Source organism: Diadema antillarum, unplaced genomic scaffold, assembly GCF_040938485.1.
Source record: "Diadema antillarum isolate AM-2024a unplaced genomic scaffold, OU_Dant_1.0 scf00000088, whole genome shotgun sequence".
Classification (NCBI taxonomy): domain Eukaryota; kingdom Metazoa; phylum Echinodermata; class Echinoidea; order Diadematoida; family Diadematidae; genus Diadema; species Diadema antillarum.
The window spans coordinates 1,014,695-1,036,349 of record NW_027270977.1 but is presented as its reverse complement, the minus strand read 5'-3'; the positions used below and the strand labels follow the sequence as shown (position 1 = coordinate 1,036,349).

The 21,655-nt window shown below is 38.0% G+C and overlaps 1 pseudogene; it reads right to left on the bottom strand.

The window, feature by feature from the left end:
• Positions 1 to 16,864, bottom strand: part of LOC139718091 (regulator of G-protein signaling 22-like) — a 43,064-nt pseudogene extending 26,200 nt beyond the window's left edge.
• Between the last annotated feature and the right edge of the window lie 4,791 nt (positions 16,865 to 21,655).

Genomic DNA, 21,655 nt, shown 5'->3' with positions numbered 1-21,655 from the left:
TAATCAAGTGCTGCCGGTGCGTGCGTGTACGTGTACAGTACACAGCGTAATCACGAATATTCATGTGGTTTGGAAAGTCCGGGGCTAAGAAATACGAGTGTAAAAAGGTCAGTTTTCTCCTTAGCCCCTGACAAGAGATAGTACGGGACTAATTGGCGTGTGTGAAAAGCTGAAAAAATTGGTACGGGACTAACGATAGTCCTGGGTCAGAGAAAGTCCGGGGTTAAGAAACACAAGTGTAAAAAGGGCTTTACAGGTGTAAAATAATCAGCAAACATCTGTGCCATGCATCATGGATGGCTGTATGCACATTTATGATTTCACAAATTATGCAAGCCCTTATTATAGTGGTAAATCATCACTCTATCTACTGTAATCCATACAAAAAATGCAGAGTAGAAATGTTCATTCACTTTGATGCTTTAGTGAATGTTTAAAAGTCCTGTTTACCTTTGGGAGCAGTGATTTTAAAAATGTTCAAAATATCACATTTGATGCATATGTGTAGGTCTGTTGTATCACAAAATATCCTACCATATAAAATTTTTGCAATAAAGCCTAAAATATAAGGAGATATCAGTGTTTTTCTCAATAAACTATAACTGTAGACGGTTTAGTCTGGAAATATTCTTAATTATAACTATTGTTCACATTTTGTGTATTTAACAGTACTTAACATCGATTATACGGATTCAAATTTTTACAGTGGTTGTTTCTATCCCTAACTCACATTTTAGAACTATTTTAAAGCACTAATGCTGGGTTTTTGTTTCATCTGCAAATGGTAAATTATGCCTTTAAACTAGAACCATATTTTCTGATAGAATAACTGATACTCCACTACTAGAACAAGTACAATAAAAAGAAGAAAAAAATTCGTCTCACCTAAAGCTATCTATATATTTTTTTCAATCACTTAAAGTCACTGCACTGTATACCTAGAGCGTGTGTACAGTATGTGCACATGTACTTACGCCAGCCATGCAACACACGCAATGTTCATTGATAATCCATCAAACACGCACAGAGTTTAATTACCGGTACCTCGCACTCAGCAGAGAGATGGGACAGACTGTCCTTGCCAAAGGAAAATCGGAGTACGAGTTCTCCAAATTGGAAAATCAAACAGAGTGACGGCAAACAATGGAGCTAGCACCCAAGTGTTGAGTAAGCGTCCAAATACCAACAGGTTAGGTGGGAGATTGGAACGCCATATGAATTGTAAAAACAGCATGGGTCATTGTAGCTCACAAAGTGTCTAGATCTGCATATTGTATTCAATTGTACTCATTGTGCAATACTAGTTTCATTATTAATCAGATTACATTCATTTTGGTTCAAGAAAGAAGATGACATTGTGTTGAGGCTAGGATTATGAGTTTGTTTGTTTTTCTTGCATTGTACGTACAGTACAATAGTGTGTACACACGTACTTACATGTACAGTGTTTTAATGGCACGACAATATTCTACGTGTATGCAGCTTAATGAAAAGAAGCGTATGTATGTCAGTATTGCAATTTCAGAATAGTTGTTGTAAATATATTTTCTTAGCGTGAAACTCTACGAGTAAAGAGAAATAAATGGCTTCCACTGTAATGGGTGCTCTACAGGTGTATCATATGTTACAATGAGGACCATTCAAGTAACACCAGAAAAAAAGATGTCTTATTGTATAAACTTCAATAAAGATAGAGTATATCATGGAAGTTGGCAAGATTAAGTGCAGCACTTGGGGAAGACTTTTTGGGTTGAATGAATGAGTCATTTGATTTTCAAAAAGATGTCAACGGACACAACCAAAGGTCTATTTCCCTACTGGATGCTGATGGAGTCACATCAAGAATATGTGTGGTTAATAATGTTTGCTTGCAATATTATGTAACAATGGGCAAATCAAATAATTATACCTTCTGCATATTCAGATAATGTCTTTGCCTTGCCTTCAGGTAAAAACAAATATCAGGGCTTAATCAAAAATAATGTTGAAGGTGTGGGACCTGCTATGCAAGAGACTTACAGTATTTATCTCTTTATCTATTGCAATTAATGACAAATTTGCCATGGCAACAGAAAATAGACTAAACCCAAATTTTTTGGTGCACATACATGTGTGCTATACAATTTCAATCTTGACATACACTTTGAGGGGAATAGATGCATTAACCCACTGACCGAGGAAAATGCATGAAGTACCGGCTTAAAGGGATAGTATTGTATTTGTGGAGATGAGGATTGGCCTTTTAACTTTTTGCGAGATACCAAGAAACCACTTATGAAATAGTACATAATATACCATTCTAAGATGAATTCAAAGTTTACTAGACGAAGATTGGTTTTGGAGTGGCTGAGACATCTGTAAAAAGCAAAGTAAAACAAAGCAATGGTAATAAAATGTGGGTCCCACCTTATTAGGATTGCTCTGTTTTGGATATCTCAGCAATTTCAAAACCAATTTTCATCAAATAAACAGTGAATTCCTCTTGGAATTACATGCTCTTTCTTATTTCATGTGAGGTTTGTCATTATCTCACCAAAAAATGTTAGAAACTTGAAGTAAGGTCTTAACCAAAACTATGCAATCCCTATAGTATCAATCCCCCTCCCCCTTTTATAAACCTCTCCCATCAACCCATCTCTTTCTCTCTCCCTTTATTTCTCTACCTCACTCCCCCTCTTTCCCCTCCCCTCCCCCCTCCCCCTCCTCCTCCCCACCCCTCGGATCTCCCCCATGCAATCTCAAACTATTGTCCCTAGTAAAGTAGTAATAGAAGATCCATTCTGAGAGGGTTTATTCACACAGGGAGGGCAAGAGGTAGCAATAATGGCATTGACAATACATCACAGAGTGGTCATCAAATACTGCCAGCAGGGTCTGTGTTTGCTCATCCACTCCCGGGAAGAGTGGATGACAGGACATCACACTTCTGGTGTTGCCACGGTGAAACTTTGTCCTGACTACTGGAATTTTGCCTGGTCTCCACCGTCTCCTATAGCATCCTATATTTCCTAATCTTGCTAAATCAATTTTTCAAAGAACCCTTCAGGAGTAAATATATCTGATTGGCCAAAATATCTCAACCTTAAGACTTTTACTCGAGCAATGCTGGTTATTACAAACATAAACATCTTTAATATTTGTTTAAACAAAAATACATGCAATGCATGCACATGATGGATACATACACTAGCATTATGTAGGTTAATAGAAAAACTGATGTGGATTACAAGCATAGTAATGTACAAAAGATGATGATAATGTAATGTAATTTGTGCACTCTATTTCCATAGAAATGTATGTACAGTGTACATGTATATGTTTCTGTTGGAAATGGAAAATTAATGAATGAAGTGACAGAGAATTAGGTGTGAATATTATCTCATATCCAAAATATGTTTGTACACATCGCTGACAGATTGAATGAAGTATCAAAGGATGATGTTTAGCCATTCATCGTCATGAAAACTGGTTCTCGGCAACCTCACGTGGCCTGGTCTGTGAACAGTATTGTTGCTAACCATGCTCACAAATGGTTCCAACCCAAGCTACTGAAAAAAGACTGTGACATCATCAATTTGACACAAGTTCTACTGCAGGTTGAATATAATCCACAATTTGCTTCTGGAAGCCAAAATGTATGCAATCAAAAGATAAATGAGCCTGAGACACAATGCTTTATTTGTGAGAACTTTCTTTGTTTCTTTTAATTTGATTGTATTGCTTTATGGGTTTCTTTTCCTTCAGACTTTGTTGATGTTGTTGTTGTTTTTTATGTGGAACATCATAACATACAAAGGGCCATTACAATCACTTCCCATACAGTGTACAAAGAATTCATTATGTTTCAACTTTCTCTTTTTCAGGAAATGGAATGCCATGCTAAATATTTGGGGCAGTGATCTCTTAAACATATATTCCTTTCACTTTAGTACAGTGGTTATCACTTGTTTGTTTACTGGACATAATTCTTCCCTTTTCCCAATACTGGTTTGACATAAAGTGTGTTGTACTTCTTCCCAAAGACAACTGAGCTCTTCCTTTTGAACAATTGACTTCTTTTGGTATACAAATGGTATACACTAGTATACAAATGACGCACAGGTCTGAGTGCGTCAGTCGGAATTGTGTGCATAAGGTAACTATGGAATGCTTAACCCACGAGGCGAAGCCGAGTGGGTTTAGGCTAAATTCCATAGTTACCGCATGCACACTATATTCCGACTGACGCACGAAAAGACATGTGCATCATCTGATTTATAGAATGGGTAATTTTCTCGTCAAAAACCCATTTTTCTATCGTGTTACCTGATGACAAAATTACTGGATGCATTTCCTTTTGGCTTGGCATAGACGAGCATGCATCAGTTTTTACTGGATGCACGGCCAGCCATGCATCAGTATTTATTATATCCCTCACAAAATGCATCTCGTCCTCTGATTGGTCGAGAGCACTGTAAACAACAAAACATAATTCTACCATACAAGTGCGCGAAAAAGACTATACTCCCTAGGGAAATGGTAAAAACTATACCACGCTGGTGATTTTCGCGCCTTTTTTGCTTCGCGTCGCGACGCGAAATATTTCACGTGTAAATGAATGGGTATCGCAGCACCTTTGCTTCGCGACAGATTTCATGTACAAATGAATGGGTATCGCGGCGCCTTAGATCACTGCGCTTCTCGAGAACCACAAGGCACGCATACACTCAATGCGACACGGGTTACGTTAGAGAAACTCAGAAAGACTCTTATAAAGCCCTCATTCTACCTAAAAAGAAAAAATTGTATTACGTTACAACAGAGTAGGCGATATCGTAGATCTATAATTAGACAACAATAAGCAAGATAGCGTTAGGGTTCTTCGACGTACCGTAGGCCTTTGGGGAGTTCATGCTTCGCCGTTTTAAAGTTGGTCTCGCAGTTCACTAACTCGAGCGACCCACCCAAAAGATGTTGACAAACGAAACTGCAGTAGATAGTAGGCCTGCTTTAACGTTAGCGCTAGTTAAGCCTAACGTTAGTTCTACCTGTCTAACAGTAGGCCCTATTTCCCGTAATCTCATTCCTAATAATTATTTTTTAGAGTGTCTAACGAGTCAGTTACCGTACGAACCGTACGAATCACACAAATTTACAGTGGCACTCGATGCTTCAATCGCTAGAATTTTTCCAGTGCCTAATCTAACCTTATACGCTGTTACTGAATGCTAGCCAAATTTACAATGTATACTTGCATTTTAACAGGAAGTGATAGTCCATATTCATGTACAGACAGCTAGCTAGGTAGAAAGACGACAGAAAACACAATCAACTGCAGCTCACAGTCACATCGTTGATCAGCTCGAGCACGCACATCACCGCACTGTACTGGCAACTGAACGTACTTGTTGACAGATCGGATAGTGAAGCGCGTAGTGAGTTTGCAGTTTGCGCATGTTTACCAGTACGTTGTACATCAATGCACCGAGTACACTTCAGCGGCTGAGCGCGCAGTTGTCTCTTCATAGTACGCGTACGCGCTGCCCTCCTGCTGAGCTGCTTTCCCGAGCGTAAGTGACTAGTCAATCTTCTTGAAAAGTAAAGCAAGATGCCCTTAAAAAAGAGGTAAATTACAGAATACCAGCAGTCGAATACTCTTAAATTCATTGGGAGGGATATAAAACAAATATACCAGGCCAATTTTTCGAGGCACCGGTTGAAACTATGTGCCTTCGGTGACTTCAGTAGCACTATTTTCTGAGGGGCGCAGCCCCTCAGAAAATAGTGCTACTGAAGTCACCTCATGCGCATAGTTTCAACCAGAGCCTCTCAGGCCTGGTATATTTGTATACTGGATGCATGGCCAACCTGAGTGCGCGAACGCTTGCTTAGTGCGCAAACCTTTGTTACAAGTACGCGTACTCTTGCTACAAGTGCGCGATAACATGTTTACCACTGTGACTCAGCGTACGTAGCGTGCGGCCAGTAAAAATCAACACATAGCTCTCGACCAATCAGATCGCAGGATTCTCGCTACCCATTCTATAATCACTATTAGTGCATTTATTGCATGCGCCCAATATTGTACCAAATGTCTGTACTTTGAATTTTGATATCTACAAAGGCCAAGATATTATTTGCAAACAATAATTGTACTATGCTCTTGTGTGTACAGACATTTACAGTCATCACATGTGCTACTCATATGAATGTTTGATGACAACTAAGGCTGCACGGTATTGTGTGTTCTGCTGTAAATGAGGGCAATTGACATAGCCTCCTACCCAGTTACAATGTTCATAATATGTTTACATTGATACAAGATTGCCCTGTTTCATCTATATGTAAATAGAATAGAGACTTTTAAACTTCCAGTGCGACATTAAACAGATCTTACATTGAGCTCATATGGCTTTTTAAACAAATCTCAGATGTGCAGTCTAAGGAGTGATCAAACAGAGTTCGATCACAAAATGAGTTAACTCTATACTCACTAAGTTGAGATATTTGCAACTAAATCTGCCATCATATAAAAACAAAGAAAATAACAGGAAAATGTGGGTATTTTTCATCATAACTTCAAGGATATTCTCCATTATATTACAAGTGAGGTGTCAGTGTAAAGATTTAATTTTGCTCTATCTGATGATGGAACAACTTTAAAGTGTATACAGAATTGTAAATATGGCACTTAGCCCACTTTGTGGATAACCTTAATTTTATTTACAAACAAGTGACTGGGTCCAATATAGTGATGAAATAACTGGGACAGAAACTGACACTATATAAATATACACACATATTATCCAGTATATATTACATTGCATACATCCCCTTACCCACACGAGGGGGCTTTTGCACTTTTAGATTTGAAATTCATTGATTACGGATGTGCCCTTTTGGTGGAGGGCAAGTCCAAGATAATGTCCCCTCAGATGCTCAAAATTCATCTTGATTTAATCAAAAAGTTATTGATATCATGTTGTAGCCAAAGAGTTAAATTATATATTTCCAGCAAAGAAAATATTGAATTATGCAAATTTATGCAAGAAATATGGCCTTAATTTGCATAAATCAAAAACAAACCTTACGTATGGGACAAATTAAAAATATTCATCTAAAATCAGCTGAATTTGTCCTTGACCTAGTTCCTTCATGGACATGACCCCTGTATGAGCTAGTAAAATTTCCAATTGGTAAGACAAGGTCAGCACATTAATTATGCAAATTATGCACTTTCCCAGAACGAAGTGTCCCATACGTAAGGATTTGAGTATGTTTTTTTAAGTTTTTTCTAAAGATTTCTAACATTGACCAATCATACTTCAGGAACTTCTAATTTATTCATTTTAACTCCAGATTAGCGAAACTAAATGTCGAAATTTAATTAGTCCTTCATCTTATAACTAATTAAAGTTTGCTTACGTATGGGACAAATGCCTTACGTATGGGACATTACATGCAAAGTGAATGGGAAAACCGCCTTTTGACATGGATGCTATATGTCCTTACATTTGTCTGGTTAATGGTTATCTTTGCACCTACTCTGAAGGATATGTCTATATATCTGCCTCTCCTACTCAGTTGACCTCAAAGAGAGTGTAAGAACAGCATTATTGAGTCATTCTATGATTAAGAAAGGAAAATAAAAAATATTCATCTATACATGTATTTTCTTATTTTCATTACAGGCTGTGCAGCTGGCCTTCAATTAACATTCCTCCTTCTAAAATATTGATATTGGACATTTTCTTAATTCAGTCATCATTTTCAACTTTACCTCTCTACAAAATGACTTTGTCCAAGAGAATGGGATTCTCTGAGTGTCATTTTAGGTGCAGTACACTGTTCAGCATGTACTACAGGCTGTACAGCCTCAAAAGGAAAATCAAAACAATTGTGCTTGTAGCGCTCATCAATGACAACAGTACTGATCTTACTGAAAAGAGAAATCACTTGAGGTGACAGCAGGTAACTTTGTCATTACTAGAGTTGATAGCAAAGGAAAAACCCTATGAGAATACTTTTTATTTTGATATGATGTTTAATATTTCAACTACACACCCTCAGAATACATCATGACTTATCAAGGTCATGAACATGATTTCTGAAAATCCTGTAAAATGAAGACTTTTGTAGTTTACATTGCCATGAACCACAATATCAATACTGGTTCTGTGGTTGGAGTGCTAAAAACACAATTTACACAAACAAATAGGGAATTCAATTTTCTTTTCTATTTTGTGTTTGAAGAGACAGATGTGCTCTGAGACACCTTCATCAACTCATACTTACAGAGTATACTTTATACGGTCCCCACATCTACACAATTATCAACATGCATTCCAATCTGGTAGTGTATGATCAAATGAGGTTATTAGAATTTATCAAAATTGTAAGTTTCAGATCAGTGAGTTACTTATGTGTTTCAAATCTAGAATTACATTTTCTCTTAAGATTTTAATGTACAATTAATGATAATATTTCCTGTATCACTACACAAGCATGTACAAAGTACAAGTGTATAAACACAAATTTTGTTGTCTTTGGTTTCACCTGAAGCCAAGCAATTAAAAAAAAAAGCCAGCATTGGTACACATTCTTCTGTCTCTTTGTTCTACCACAGCTTTTAAAATCTAAAAGCTTCATTAAAATTTGATTGATTTTGCAGAAGCTAAAATTCACATGGCAAAACATGATGATTACAGAGCAAAAGGAGTTACTCTTGATGTTGTTGTGTTTTGTGCTGCATTTCAAACAATTATAAAGCTCTATAAAAACTTAGAAAACTTGCAAGGTAAGCCTAGAACTACTGAAAGTGCCCGCTTCAAACTGTATTTGCAAATTACACTGTACATGACATTTGATTTTACAGTTGAAATGATTAAGACTACAAATTAGTCATGGTAAATGTGCATGTATGCTATATCAAGGTCGCGATCTAGAATTCGCACATTTTTCATTTAATAAAAAATATTGACCAGAGTATTACAAATGGGCTAGAAATAGAGTGTCAGTATATACTGTATCTGTATGTGTAGACATCATGAGGACAGTGTTAATGCATGACAGAATCCACACAAAGACATTTAATTGTAAATTGGTAATTACTTTTATTTGTCTTATTTTAGCTTTTGTTAGGTACCTGAACCGGGAAAGTACCCACTTAGAAGTCTATTTCATTTGTTACATGTTGAAGCATGATTTGTGGAACTGAATATGACACTGGGGAAATTTAAAGTCATTCCCATGAATACACTTGTGCACTAAAGACAAATGTCCCATACGTAAGTTGAGCCATGTCCCATACGTAAGGTGTACTTTCATTAATTAAACCAACTTCATGAAAATATGCTTTATTCTTTTGCAGTGAAACTTTGCTGAAAGGTACTTCAGTATTGTACCTTTCTTCACTTCTAAACAGAACTTGATCAGTAAGGTACTTTCAGAGAATTTTCAATTCAAACTTTATTTTGAAAAATCCAGTTTTTCTCTGGTCCCATACATAAGTTGCCATATTTTTCTTAATAAAATAATTAACCCAAGGTCAAATGACATCAAACTGAAACACAATATTCTTCTCAGGGCTAACAGTCCTCCTGGTGATAAACAGTAAAATCCAAGTGCTCCTTCATTACTTTTCAGAGGTTCGAAATCTCTGAATGTCCCATACGTAAGGTGCGCGATATCTTGGACTTGCCCTGGAATATTTGGGATATTTTCAATCTAAAAAGTAAGATACAAAGATGTGTACATGTTACTTTAATATTTTATACTCTCTACAAAAATTTGAGTGAAAATAATCACTCTTGAAGAAGTAAATAACAGAAAAAAAAGTGAATTTAGGGTGAAATTGGAGTGAATTTCGAGTGAAAATGTTCATTTTCACTAATTTTGGAGTGACCTCAGGGATCACTAGAAGATGTTGGAGTGATCCCACTCTAAAATGAGTGAAAATGAACATTTTCACTCAAAATTCACTCCAATTTCACTCTAAATTCACTCTTTTCTGTTATTCACTCCTTTAAGAGTGAACATTTTCACTCAATTTTTTTTAGAGAGTAGGAGTTGAAAGAAGAAGCACCAAGCAATCTAAACTATGTTATGGTACTGACCTTTGACCTCTCATTTAGCCAACTGATTATATTCTTTGAAAATGTAATACATCAAAAAGCAGCAACATATAAATCAGGGTGTAGCACATGCAGGGGGTCAGATTACCCCATGATGATAAAGCTGTAATTTGGCATCCATTTTAAATAGAATCTAATAAAACAGGCTTTCCAGAAAGTGATTCCTGATTATCAGGTTAGCACACTCTTATGATATGATAGCAATTATGATAATGACAACAATAATGATGATGATAAAAGCACTTAATAATCATAATCCTATATCACTATGTATTGGAAGTAAGAGGAAGTACGTGACAAACACCAAGCATACAATATACACCCTTATCTTATCAGTGATCAATAAGTGGTTTGTATCATAGCAGAATTACAGGGCAATATCAACAGACAATGCAAACACTCCATACTATGTAGTGTTTGATTCCAAGACTTAAGAGTTCAAAGGCACACTTTTCGATCAGCACGGCTTTTTGGCATGTCTGAGAAAGAGAAAATCACTGAAAACAGGTTTCATGTTGCAATATGAAAGAACATTATGTAAAACTATTATAACAACACTGAGAAGATTAAGATACATTCAGATTACGTAAAAACTTGCAGCTCACTGCTGCCCCTCAATTAACTGAGAGAAATTTCACTATTTGCCTTCCTTACACCCTCCCTATATGTCACTTTCCTCCTCAACTCAGTCTCCTCTTTCTAGATTCTCTTCTGCCAAGCAACAGTCGATGCATGATGTACTCACCTAGTGTTACCGCAAACCTCTCTCCATCAAAGTATTTACAGACTATGACAAATTACTTTTTGCAAAGAAGAAAAAAACAAAACAAGACTAAAAATGTGTGAAGAACAATTGAGAGAAGAAGCTAGGAGGGCTTTCTACATGTATAAGATAATTGGAGTGCATCAGAGCTCCTTTTGTGTGCCTTTTGTTTCATTTGGTGCAGATTTAAGGCTATCAACCTGCGGATCAGCTCCTGTTGAGCTTCCAAAAGTGCAAATCAAGGGAGCTACAATATTAAAGGTTTACGGTAAGCTTCCAGGGTCCCTCTATCATCGTTTAGCCTGTAGTGCATTAGTTACCCCCTCTCCATGTTCTAAGTTCCATGTTCAGTATGACAGCGAGAGAACCTGCTATTGATCTGCATTCATTCAACATAAATAACCCCCTATCCTCCCCCCCCTCCCCCCCCCCCGCCACCTTTCTCTAGCACAGAAGTCTTTTCAAATGACAGGCTTAGTTTCAAGGTTACAATTTGCTCGATGAAAGGGATGCATTTCATGTGTGACGAATATTCGTGATGGGGTCAGATAAAGCTTTCGCATTGCTTACATGGCAGCATTAATGATCGCACATTGTGTGTGGCCATACTCTAGATGCTTCGTAATAACGATTTCCCAAAAGAGCACTATGTTGTATGTACAGCAAACAAAGAATTGCAACATCAATAGGAAGACAAAAGGGATTTGCATGTAAATTGGATTCCCGCTTCATGCAGCTATTAATATATGGAGTGTGGGTGAAAGTGCATCTACAGTGTATGACATATTGGAGGCACTCTTGAGGGCAATTAGTCCCAGTGGAACCATGTATGGGTGGGGGGGGGGGGGGGGGGGGGGGGAGGAGGGGACATTACACCTGCATACTCCAATGGTATGGCACACATGAAGTGATGGAACCAAGATTTACAAACAGAACTTTCATATTAAACTTTTGAGGACGAGTCCGATACTCGGGCAAGTGTCTACGGGAAATATGTGTTGGATAGCAAAATCAAATCGTCCTCAATGGGTTAATATTCCATCCTTAAACACTATACAGATATACACTATACAGATGTGCACATACAATTGTAACAGTATGCAGCAAATGAGACGTGTGAGATTGCTACATGTATTCGCAGCTTCTGTATTTGATTTTGTTTTTCTGTTGACGGATGGATATGCAAATTGAACATAATATTGGAACATTGATATAAAACTAAGCAAAAAAAAATCTATCTATTACTCTACTGTAAAAGCTGTTGTTCTCGTGAGGGTTTAATTTTCACGAATGTTGGGAATCACTGTTGGGTCGCCAACATGCAAAAATATCGCAAACAGACAGCCGTAATTAGTGCATTTACAATAGCCTGGAGTCGAATCGTGAAAAAAAAACATCTTGCAAAAATGTTGAAATGTCACTCATAAAAACAATGGTATGTGACAAAAAACAGCATTTTAAAGTAGGCCTATATATCTCTCTGTTCCATTCTCTCATGAACTTTTGCCAATATATGCACTGTTGAGTTAAACAATCAACACTTAGTTACGTTAAAGAAATTATCACAGTCTAACGCCATATGAATTGATTCAGTTTCCGGTCAGATTCCATAAAGGGATTATTCCAACTTCGCTGCAAAATGTTCAAGTATTAAACTTTTAAAAAGGGGGAAAGCCCTTTGCCTTGCATATATTATAAATCTAAACATAGGACTAAGCGATAAATTGACCCTGAAAAACTGACCATCAAGAGCCAGGCTGATGTGCCTAATGACTTAACCCAGGTGCTAAAGTTTACAGATCTGATCCTATAGCCACAGCTCCAAGGATACCTCGTATTTACCCTAAAGATTACCACTTAAAAATACTGAACCTCACAGTCAGCTAGACTTTACTTACAAACCTTTTTATAACATGAACACCATTTAATAATCTTCATGCATAAATTGCACATGAACTACTTCAACTGAGATAATACTTAGAACCATAGCTTCACTACCCCCACCCCCCCCCCCCCCAAAAAAAAAGTGCCAAAAAAATTAAATGAGATACTTGTTATGTATGGGCATCCCTTATTTGTTTCCAACATGATACATGTGAATGTGTCAGATATTTGCCAATTATTTCACAACCCACAATGCAGACACAATTCTGTGAAACAACTACTGTACCTGAGGACAAATTCAATTTCTAGCTGAATTGTTTTTTTTTTTTTTTTTTTTTTTTTTTTGTTTGTTGTTGTTTTTTGCTGTATCTGAAGAAAACCTAGTGTCACACAAATAGCTAGATGATCAGATGGAACTAACTACAACTGTATAGCGTACTTGACAACAAATTCAGGAAAATGTTTAAAAAAAAATGAAGAAGAAAGAACAACATTAAGCTGTGCAATGTTATGCAACTTATTAATTCAGCCATGAATTCAGCGACTGAGAGGGTTTTGAAAATTCTACCATCAACACAAATAATTATGTACGCACAACATAGGCTAAAATGGACAAGAAGGTTTTAAGTTTTATACCTTATGAAATACTAACGGTGTACAGTAAAAACCATTCATACACTAAATAGACACTAGCGCCAAAACCATGAAAATGTGATGCCCATGATTTGATCAGTTATTTGGGAGAAAGAAGGAGAGTAAGGACAGTGAACAGAGTGGTTCTGACAGAAATCAAGATCACACCTTAAACTAAAATACCCTATTAAAATACTGTTTGCATATATGGCTAAGAATTGCCACACAGTAATGAGAAAGAACAGTAAAACTAAATACCACACAAACTGTCTCGCACATATGAAAAAAAAAATACAATTGCATTTTGAGGTGAAATCGTGTCTGTCACACAGCGTAATGTACAGTGTAGGCGATGTGTGTCCACACTGAGTGCGTTGAACCCCACAGGACAAGGTGACGTAAATGCAAATAGTATTTTGGTGGCGGTAAATGAACAAATATGAGTCCAACCAGGATGTTTGATGGGGGTGGATCGATGACTGATATCAGCTCTGGATTTATTTGCAAGTTGTTGTTTTTGACAGCCTTATTGGCCATATTCACGCTTTCTACAGTGCTAGCATTATCTAATCATTGTCCATCCGCCACCCAATTCAAATTTGCAGTATATATTAGATGCGCAGCTGGACCAATTTTGTGAATAGGATGTTGATCTATGGATACTTAAAAATGTTCAGTTGGACACTCTGAAATGTCATCCACACTGTACAAGCACCTGCTTTAATAGGTTACCTACACGGTATACAGCAAAATATATAGCCTCTTGCACTACTACACTCTAAAATTGTTGGATTAAAAAGTAATCTAATAAATGACCATGAGGAGGGACAAATCCACATAAGATTACAATTTGTAGTCTAATTGATTTAGAAATTAAATCCATTAGATTTGAAATCAAAAATCTTATTTGGATTTGTCCCTCCTCATGGTCTATTAGATTAATTTTTAATCCAAAGAATTTAGAGTGTAACCCTCATTATGTTTGTTCACCAAATGAGACACAAGATGGAGTGCTGCTTTCTTTCTTCTTTCTTCACTCAGATCACTGGAAGCTAACTATAGATGAATGAAGATTACCAAATCCCCTCCGCCCCCCCCCCCCCCAATCTTTATCCCTAATTGTGCACGGCCACGGTCTTGCTGTTGGAGTGAGGGACATGGCATTGCTGCACATGAGTGGGTTTGCTAATCTACCACTAGTTCAAATTTGGATGGATATAACTGAATGTTGCTGAAAAAAGCTTCTTAGTCTCAGGGAGCACAAGGTTTTTTGCTACGCAATTGAAGGTACAGCAACTTTGTGGCTTGTTAGAATAACCATAAGACAACTACTGAATTTGAAGAGGGGGGAGAATATTAATATATCTATATATATGATGTATATATATTTTTTTAACTGTAGCCTGGTACGGCAGCTAGTAGCATGTACTTGTAATGTGCTGGACAAAGTATAGCAATGATACTAAGTAAGCCACCCATGTTAAGTTTGTATCTAGAAAATAAACCCCTTTTTTTCTTTTCTTTGAGAATAATAATGCAAAAGCAGACACACATGGACATTATATTCCAGAAAACTTTCGCGTCAAACTGTCAACAAATGTTTTGGGAGTTTTTCATATGCTTTCTTCTGCTAAAATTTGATGGATAGTTGACAACCGCTAGCACTTAATAAGAGTGGAAGTCTCTTTGACTCAGTCTAACTTACTTTCTGTTACCACTGAATGGAAAGGTCAAAGGTGGCCTTTATCAGCAGATATAGCCTCTATGAGCAGGTTAGTGACCAAAAGTACTGATATATCATACGATACCAGCTAACGACCTTACACGCTTGTTGTCCTTACACAAACAGTCATAAATCACTACTAACTTTGATACTTAGTAAGTACATCTAGTGGCAAAATTAGTGCAGAAATAATATTCGGCTATTAAGATATTTTTCAACATTTACTAATTTGATTGCCCGTCAAAATAGCCACTATGTGAAATTTAAATCCTCTTACAGCAGAAAGGAGAGCAATCTATTACTGCACTAAGCCTGGAGTTTGTGGCTGCTTTGCACCTGTAGTGAAATATCCACTAGGTTAGACAAACAATACATTAGGTAGCTGCTGGCCATGTAAGACAAAGAGTTGCTATTAACCCATTCCATACGGGAACCGGGTGCCCTGTGTAGTAAGTCTATATGGGGTTTTTATGAATCAGTATGGAATGGGTTAATGAAAAGTTCTTTCATGTTTGATTCATCTCCAAGGGAATATAAAGTGGCTGCATAAAGCAGGTGGACACTACAAACAGGTGGCAACAAAGCCAGATATGCCTGCTTCCGTGATAAAATGAAAATACCTCATTTCATATCTTACCAGATCTTCTGATGTCACTTCCGGGGGAACTGTGAGGAATGAAATGTTTGGGAAAAGAAATTAATCACATTTAGTACAAATATCCATTAAAAGCAAAGTCAAAGGATTTGGAGAATTATAAAGGCAAAAATGTTGCCAGTGTGTATATCTATGAATATATTTGGGACAATGCTTGTATGTCAAACACACACAATTTGAATACATATGACTCATTGCCATGTCCACGGTTGTTGACACATCCAGAAAGTTATTACATTGCTCATCATGTTGACATTTTTACCATGATCATTCATAAACAAAATTTGACTCTATAATCAACAATTCTTCCTGTGCAACTAGATGCAGGCTCCTGAAATGTAAACCTGTGTATGTCAAACACACACAATTTGAAAACATATGACTCATTGCCATGTCCACGGTTGTTGACACATCCAGAAAGTTATTACAATGCTCATTATGTTGACATTTTTACCATGATCATTCATAAACAAAACTTGACTCTATAATCAACAATTCTTCCTGTGCAACTAGATGCAGGCTCCTGAAATGTAAACCTGTGTCAAAAAATACTTTATAGCATTTGTTCTTTTTTTCTGTTCTCTCTTGATACATGCCAACTACAGTGCTTGTTTACCGCACTTGATGTTAATTTGTATTACACTTCAGCAAATGCTTGTGACATGTATATAATGGCTACAACTACAGTTACCGTATTGTACATGACCGCCATAATTTGATCTCCCATGCAACAATATTGGAGCCAATATATTGTGTTTTCATACTGCATCCATGCTATTTTTCATTACCCTAGCCCATGAAATCTACAGCATATATCAAATTAATTGGCAATTGACATCCAACCACCCACGAACACGCATTCACATAAAAACCGTCCCATCTATTCATGCCACAGCTTCACACAATATAGCAGCCTTATGAATATGCATCGAACAATTCACCTATACATAGCTGACTACAATATGAATTTAGGCATGAGCATTCATCAATCACACAGTCATGAGCACAGTTACTCAAATTGATTGTTCTCGATAAACATGAATATTCACAGAGGCCACTGCCTGCTTACCAACTGAGAGCCGTTTTTCAGGCATCTTGAGCTGCCTTTTTCAGTTTGCCCCAAGGAAGATGGATCAAGCCGATCAAGGCCCAGTCAAGATGGGTTCTGTGGATGCATCTTTGCGATTGACACAGCCTACAACCTTGAAATAAGAAAGTACTGTATTAATGAGTGAGTCAAACAGTTGCTAGATCCTCTTGATTTCTGGGACATTTGAGATAGTTTAACATGGAAACAAACTTGTACAATATTTGAAAATCTTTCTTGTTCTTATGATCACACACATATTAATGTATATTAAATATAGAATATGAATGTGAGATATATGATGAAAGAGATGGTACATACTTTGCAATTATAATATCACTCCTCAAACTGATCAATGTGATATTGAAGCTATAGCATAGGGCCTACAGAATTGTGTTAAAGTAACTACAGTATTCCTCAGTTGGACAACAATAATTGGTATCCAGTGCCATTGGTATTGGAACTGCTATCTCCAGATTGTGAGATGGTGTATTCCAAAATATGATTATCCCATCATCATCATCATCACCATCATCATCTGGTACAGGAAGGTGCTGGCCTGTAACTCCCAATCACTGCTTCTTATTTTGGCCTGTACTTAATATAGACATAAACATATTCAAAGGTAAGGACCTGGGCTGTATGACATGGAAGCAGAAAGAAATATACAGAAAAATATCCAGACAACACCAAAACTCAAAAGGTGCTGACGGGTAAAACCATTCTATGGAATCACACTAGTTTTTGTACCACACAGCCTGCTGCGCGAGCGAACGCTTGCTTCTCAAGCGTTCAGCACAGTACCCCCGACATCGCGGATGTTTTACCCGTTGCAATCGCTGTAACCCCCTTGTACTAGATACATCGCCTCCCAGTCCCGCTGCACCTGTCCAGCGAACTCTCGAATTACACGTGAGGTGCATACATTCCGGTATGATACCGCCCACAGTTTCATCAATTTTTCATCGGCTAACCGACTATTTTCAGACAAATTCAAAGCGTGAACACAGGAAATGAGTATGAAATTCATTCAATGTCCCATTCAAAGTACAATTATTACTTTGGTTATTAAATTACTTACCGTCATTGAGTGAAAGTCCGATCAATTTCGCAGCAGCATAATCCAAAACTTTTTCGTGTAAATACACCGTAACCACTAGACGCTCGAGCGGGTTGCTACGGGCCCCATAGTGCGCAAGCGAGGGAGTTTGCCCCAGTCGAACTCCAATCAAAGGAACATTCGCTTGGCTAATCTTCTCCAACACAATGGCTAGTCTCTGATTGCAGACTCAAAGCGGTGAGATTTAACTGTATGTCCTACAAAATATGGGGAACTGTAAGGTCCTGGTCTAAAATATCAGCAGAGATCAGCAATGCACTGTAGCAGTTTTCAGCAGAAATTAAATGCCAGTAACTTTTACTGTATAAGTTATACTGTGAGTAAAAAGTCTAGAGCAAGAATCATCAAACTATTTAAACTCACTCAGACCTGTTTTGAAGACTAAAATGAAGGGGGGGGGGGGGGGGGCTTTTTCAATTCTTTTTGAGAGCAGAATCAGTAGCTGGCGCTAGTCAAGTTGGTGGAACATACCAGTTGTAACTGCCGTCTTGAAGAAGTCAAGCGAGTTCGCTGTAAAAGAGCATTCCTCAGTATGCTCGCATCATAATATTTGTAGCAAGGCTCAAGACAAACTTTTTCTTTTGGTGGCCCGACTATAAAATTTGGTGGCCCGATTTGGCCACCAATATAAATCATTCCTTAAAAAGTTGTGGCCCGGCGGTATATTTCTGGTGGCCCCGGGACACCGGGCTACCACTAGTAACTACGCCCGAATATAGTGTGATATCATACGTCATTACAACGTCATGTGACATTAAGTCATTCAAAGTTACACCATAAATTTTGTGGATTAAGCTGGCACCTTACCTCAGCCAATACTATAAGTCTTTGCAAAAGCAGCAGGTGTTGATCATTGCGACATACTGTTCAATACAAAAGTTTGCTCATTTATAATATGACACACTCCTTGATGACACCATGGACCTAACATACGAGGACATTCATCGTATCGTTAATTAATTCATGCACCTGTACATCTCAAAAGCCCCATAAAGACATTTTTAACATGCTTCACTTCTTTGATCTCATCATCGTCACCAGCCAGCAAGCCGGGAGAAGAACAAGACGGAGATTCGAGAAATCTAAAACATTATATGCGCAGAAGAAAATAACTCACAAATATCAAGTAAAGTGAATGTGCAAGTGAGGTGTATGTTAGGAAATCATGCCTCAAACGATTATTTCGCTTGGGAGAGGCATGCAGTTTTTAAAAGAAAGCTAACAATTTGGCAGAATGATTGTCATTTGTGTTCTCAATATTGCACTTTTCCGCAACTTATTCCAGAGCAAAAAGGGATGGTAATTGAGAACAGGTATATGTTGCCATTATAGGCAAGGTCTTATGCATGTGCGAAAATGTGCGAATCAGCAATTACCCATCTCTTGACACAAAATTTGTCATGTTCTCAGGTTTTGTTGCTCCTCATCATCTGTATTTATTCAAAGACATTTCGGTCTGAAAAAGGCACATCAGCGAAACAAGACTGAAATGCGAACAACGATTCTTTTGTTAGTGACGATACATGATCACATGTTACAATCGTTATTGCCAAGACACCTGAATGTACGTATTAAGATGCACATAATCAGGTGGCGGTGGTGATGATGGGATCAAAGAAAGACCTCCGTTCATAGTCCATGTGTAGTATGTCCATGAGTACAGTGGAAGGACAAAATCTTGGCAAGAGCACGAAGCTGCGAAGTGGATTAACGTTGAGGGGGCTAGACTCACTCGACCAACGTCATGATTGTGGAGCGCACGCAACCGAATAACTCGATTAGACTGTCTCGCCAAGGAGGTATAGTGAAACCTGCCTTAGCGGCCACCTGTCTAGAGTGGCCACCTGTCGTATGCGGCCACTAACACTATAAAAAAAAGCTATATTATACACCCTGTCCATAGTGGCCACCTGTCTATATAGGCCATTTTTCGTCTCCCTTGGGTGGCCGCTATAAACAAGTTGACTGTGCGAGCAGCGAGCAGCTCGTATATAGAACCTCGAGTCTTTGATAACTCTTTCAATATTCATCTACTTAAAAAAATACGTAATCAGGGCACACCAATCAGGCGACAAGGATGGATGGGGGTTCCGGTGTCACTGTCACGATGGAGGTGGAACCACTTCCCTGCTGTCATGTAGAGTTATTCAAAGACATTTGGGTGTCGAATGTGTTGAAAATTGTTTCGTGACACCGCAAGAAGTATAGGGAGGGCAAAGAATGTTCCCATTGTTTGCAGGTTTGTGGTTTGTTTGTTTTTTCCACATCGGCAAACAACTTCCACCTAGTTACAAAAGAAGGAGAAATAGATTGGCCATTGTATTTTAATTATACATGTGTACTTCATTTTAAATTTCTAAGTTATTCTTATTCAAAACTATTCTACAATGGGATGTATTCTTTCGATCATAATGCATTTTCACAGATTTGTTGTCACATGCAAACTAAGGCTTCACTGTCTTATTGAACATGTTTTTAATTAAGCATTTTCAATACTATTCTCATGTGGAACTACTACTTTTTCCTTAATCGATGTACACCCTATAAGATGTTAAAAGGTAGATATGTAGAAGTGAAAATGCAAAAATACAAGACATCAAATTACAATCGTCTGCCCTCCTCCGCCCCTTCTCCATCTCATTGTCTTGTTGGATATGTATGAGCTTCCCACGCGATATCAATAAAGGTAAACAAAATTCACTTCCGATTCCATGCCTGTAGGTCTATACGCCGGTTCCACCATTGACGTTACATTAAATTTTGTTCCTTCGACAATTCTTTTCACGAAATATCAGCACCCGGTTAACGCTATATATAAGCCATACATAAATTCTACCAATAAACGTAGCCCTAAATGAACCCGATTCGACCTCACATCAAACTATATAAACCTAAAGCTCTATCACAACCCTAACCCTAACCCGACGTCGTTGGAGAAAATAACACCGGAGCAATGTCTTCTCGCAGCTAGGAGCCACGAATGTCATACACCCTATCATACCATGGCTCCTTCTTTTCTGTCCATACAGGACAGCTTTCCATCCAAGGCGCTTGATGAGTTCGGAGATCAATTGAAATCCTAATGAAAGGTGGTGAGGGATGCTCATTCGCCTTCCAAATCTCCTATTCTTCGCTGTCATGACATCAGATCTCCTTTGCTCGAGCACGCATTGTGGGCGGAGCGTTTAACTATGTGTCCCAGACTATAGGTGCGCTAATTGCTCTCGCTGGAGAACACAATAAGCAGATTTTGCATCACGACAGTCTAAGGCCTGGACCTTGAGTTCGCCTTAAAAGGCAACTGCTATTTGTCCGAAAAGCTTTAGCCAGAAAAGCTCTGGCTAGAAAAGCTCTGGCCAATGCTCGAAATGAGAGAAGCATCGCTTCAGCAAAACTGTAGGTAACGTTTTGCTGATGAGAAGGACGCTTCAAACATATCGCCTCTGGAGCAAGGAGGGAAGGGAATCCTCAGCAGGACAAAGAGGAAGCTGTAGGTAGTACAAAAACAATACATTACCATTGACGATGATCACCGGCAAACAATGTATGGGGAATTACTCATTGGCCTCGACCATGTTATCAGGTCAGCCCGTCGACACAGAACGTGACGAATCCATGGTACATGGATAATACACGAGTTTCTGCTTTCACATACACCACTTTCACTATCTGCGTGGA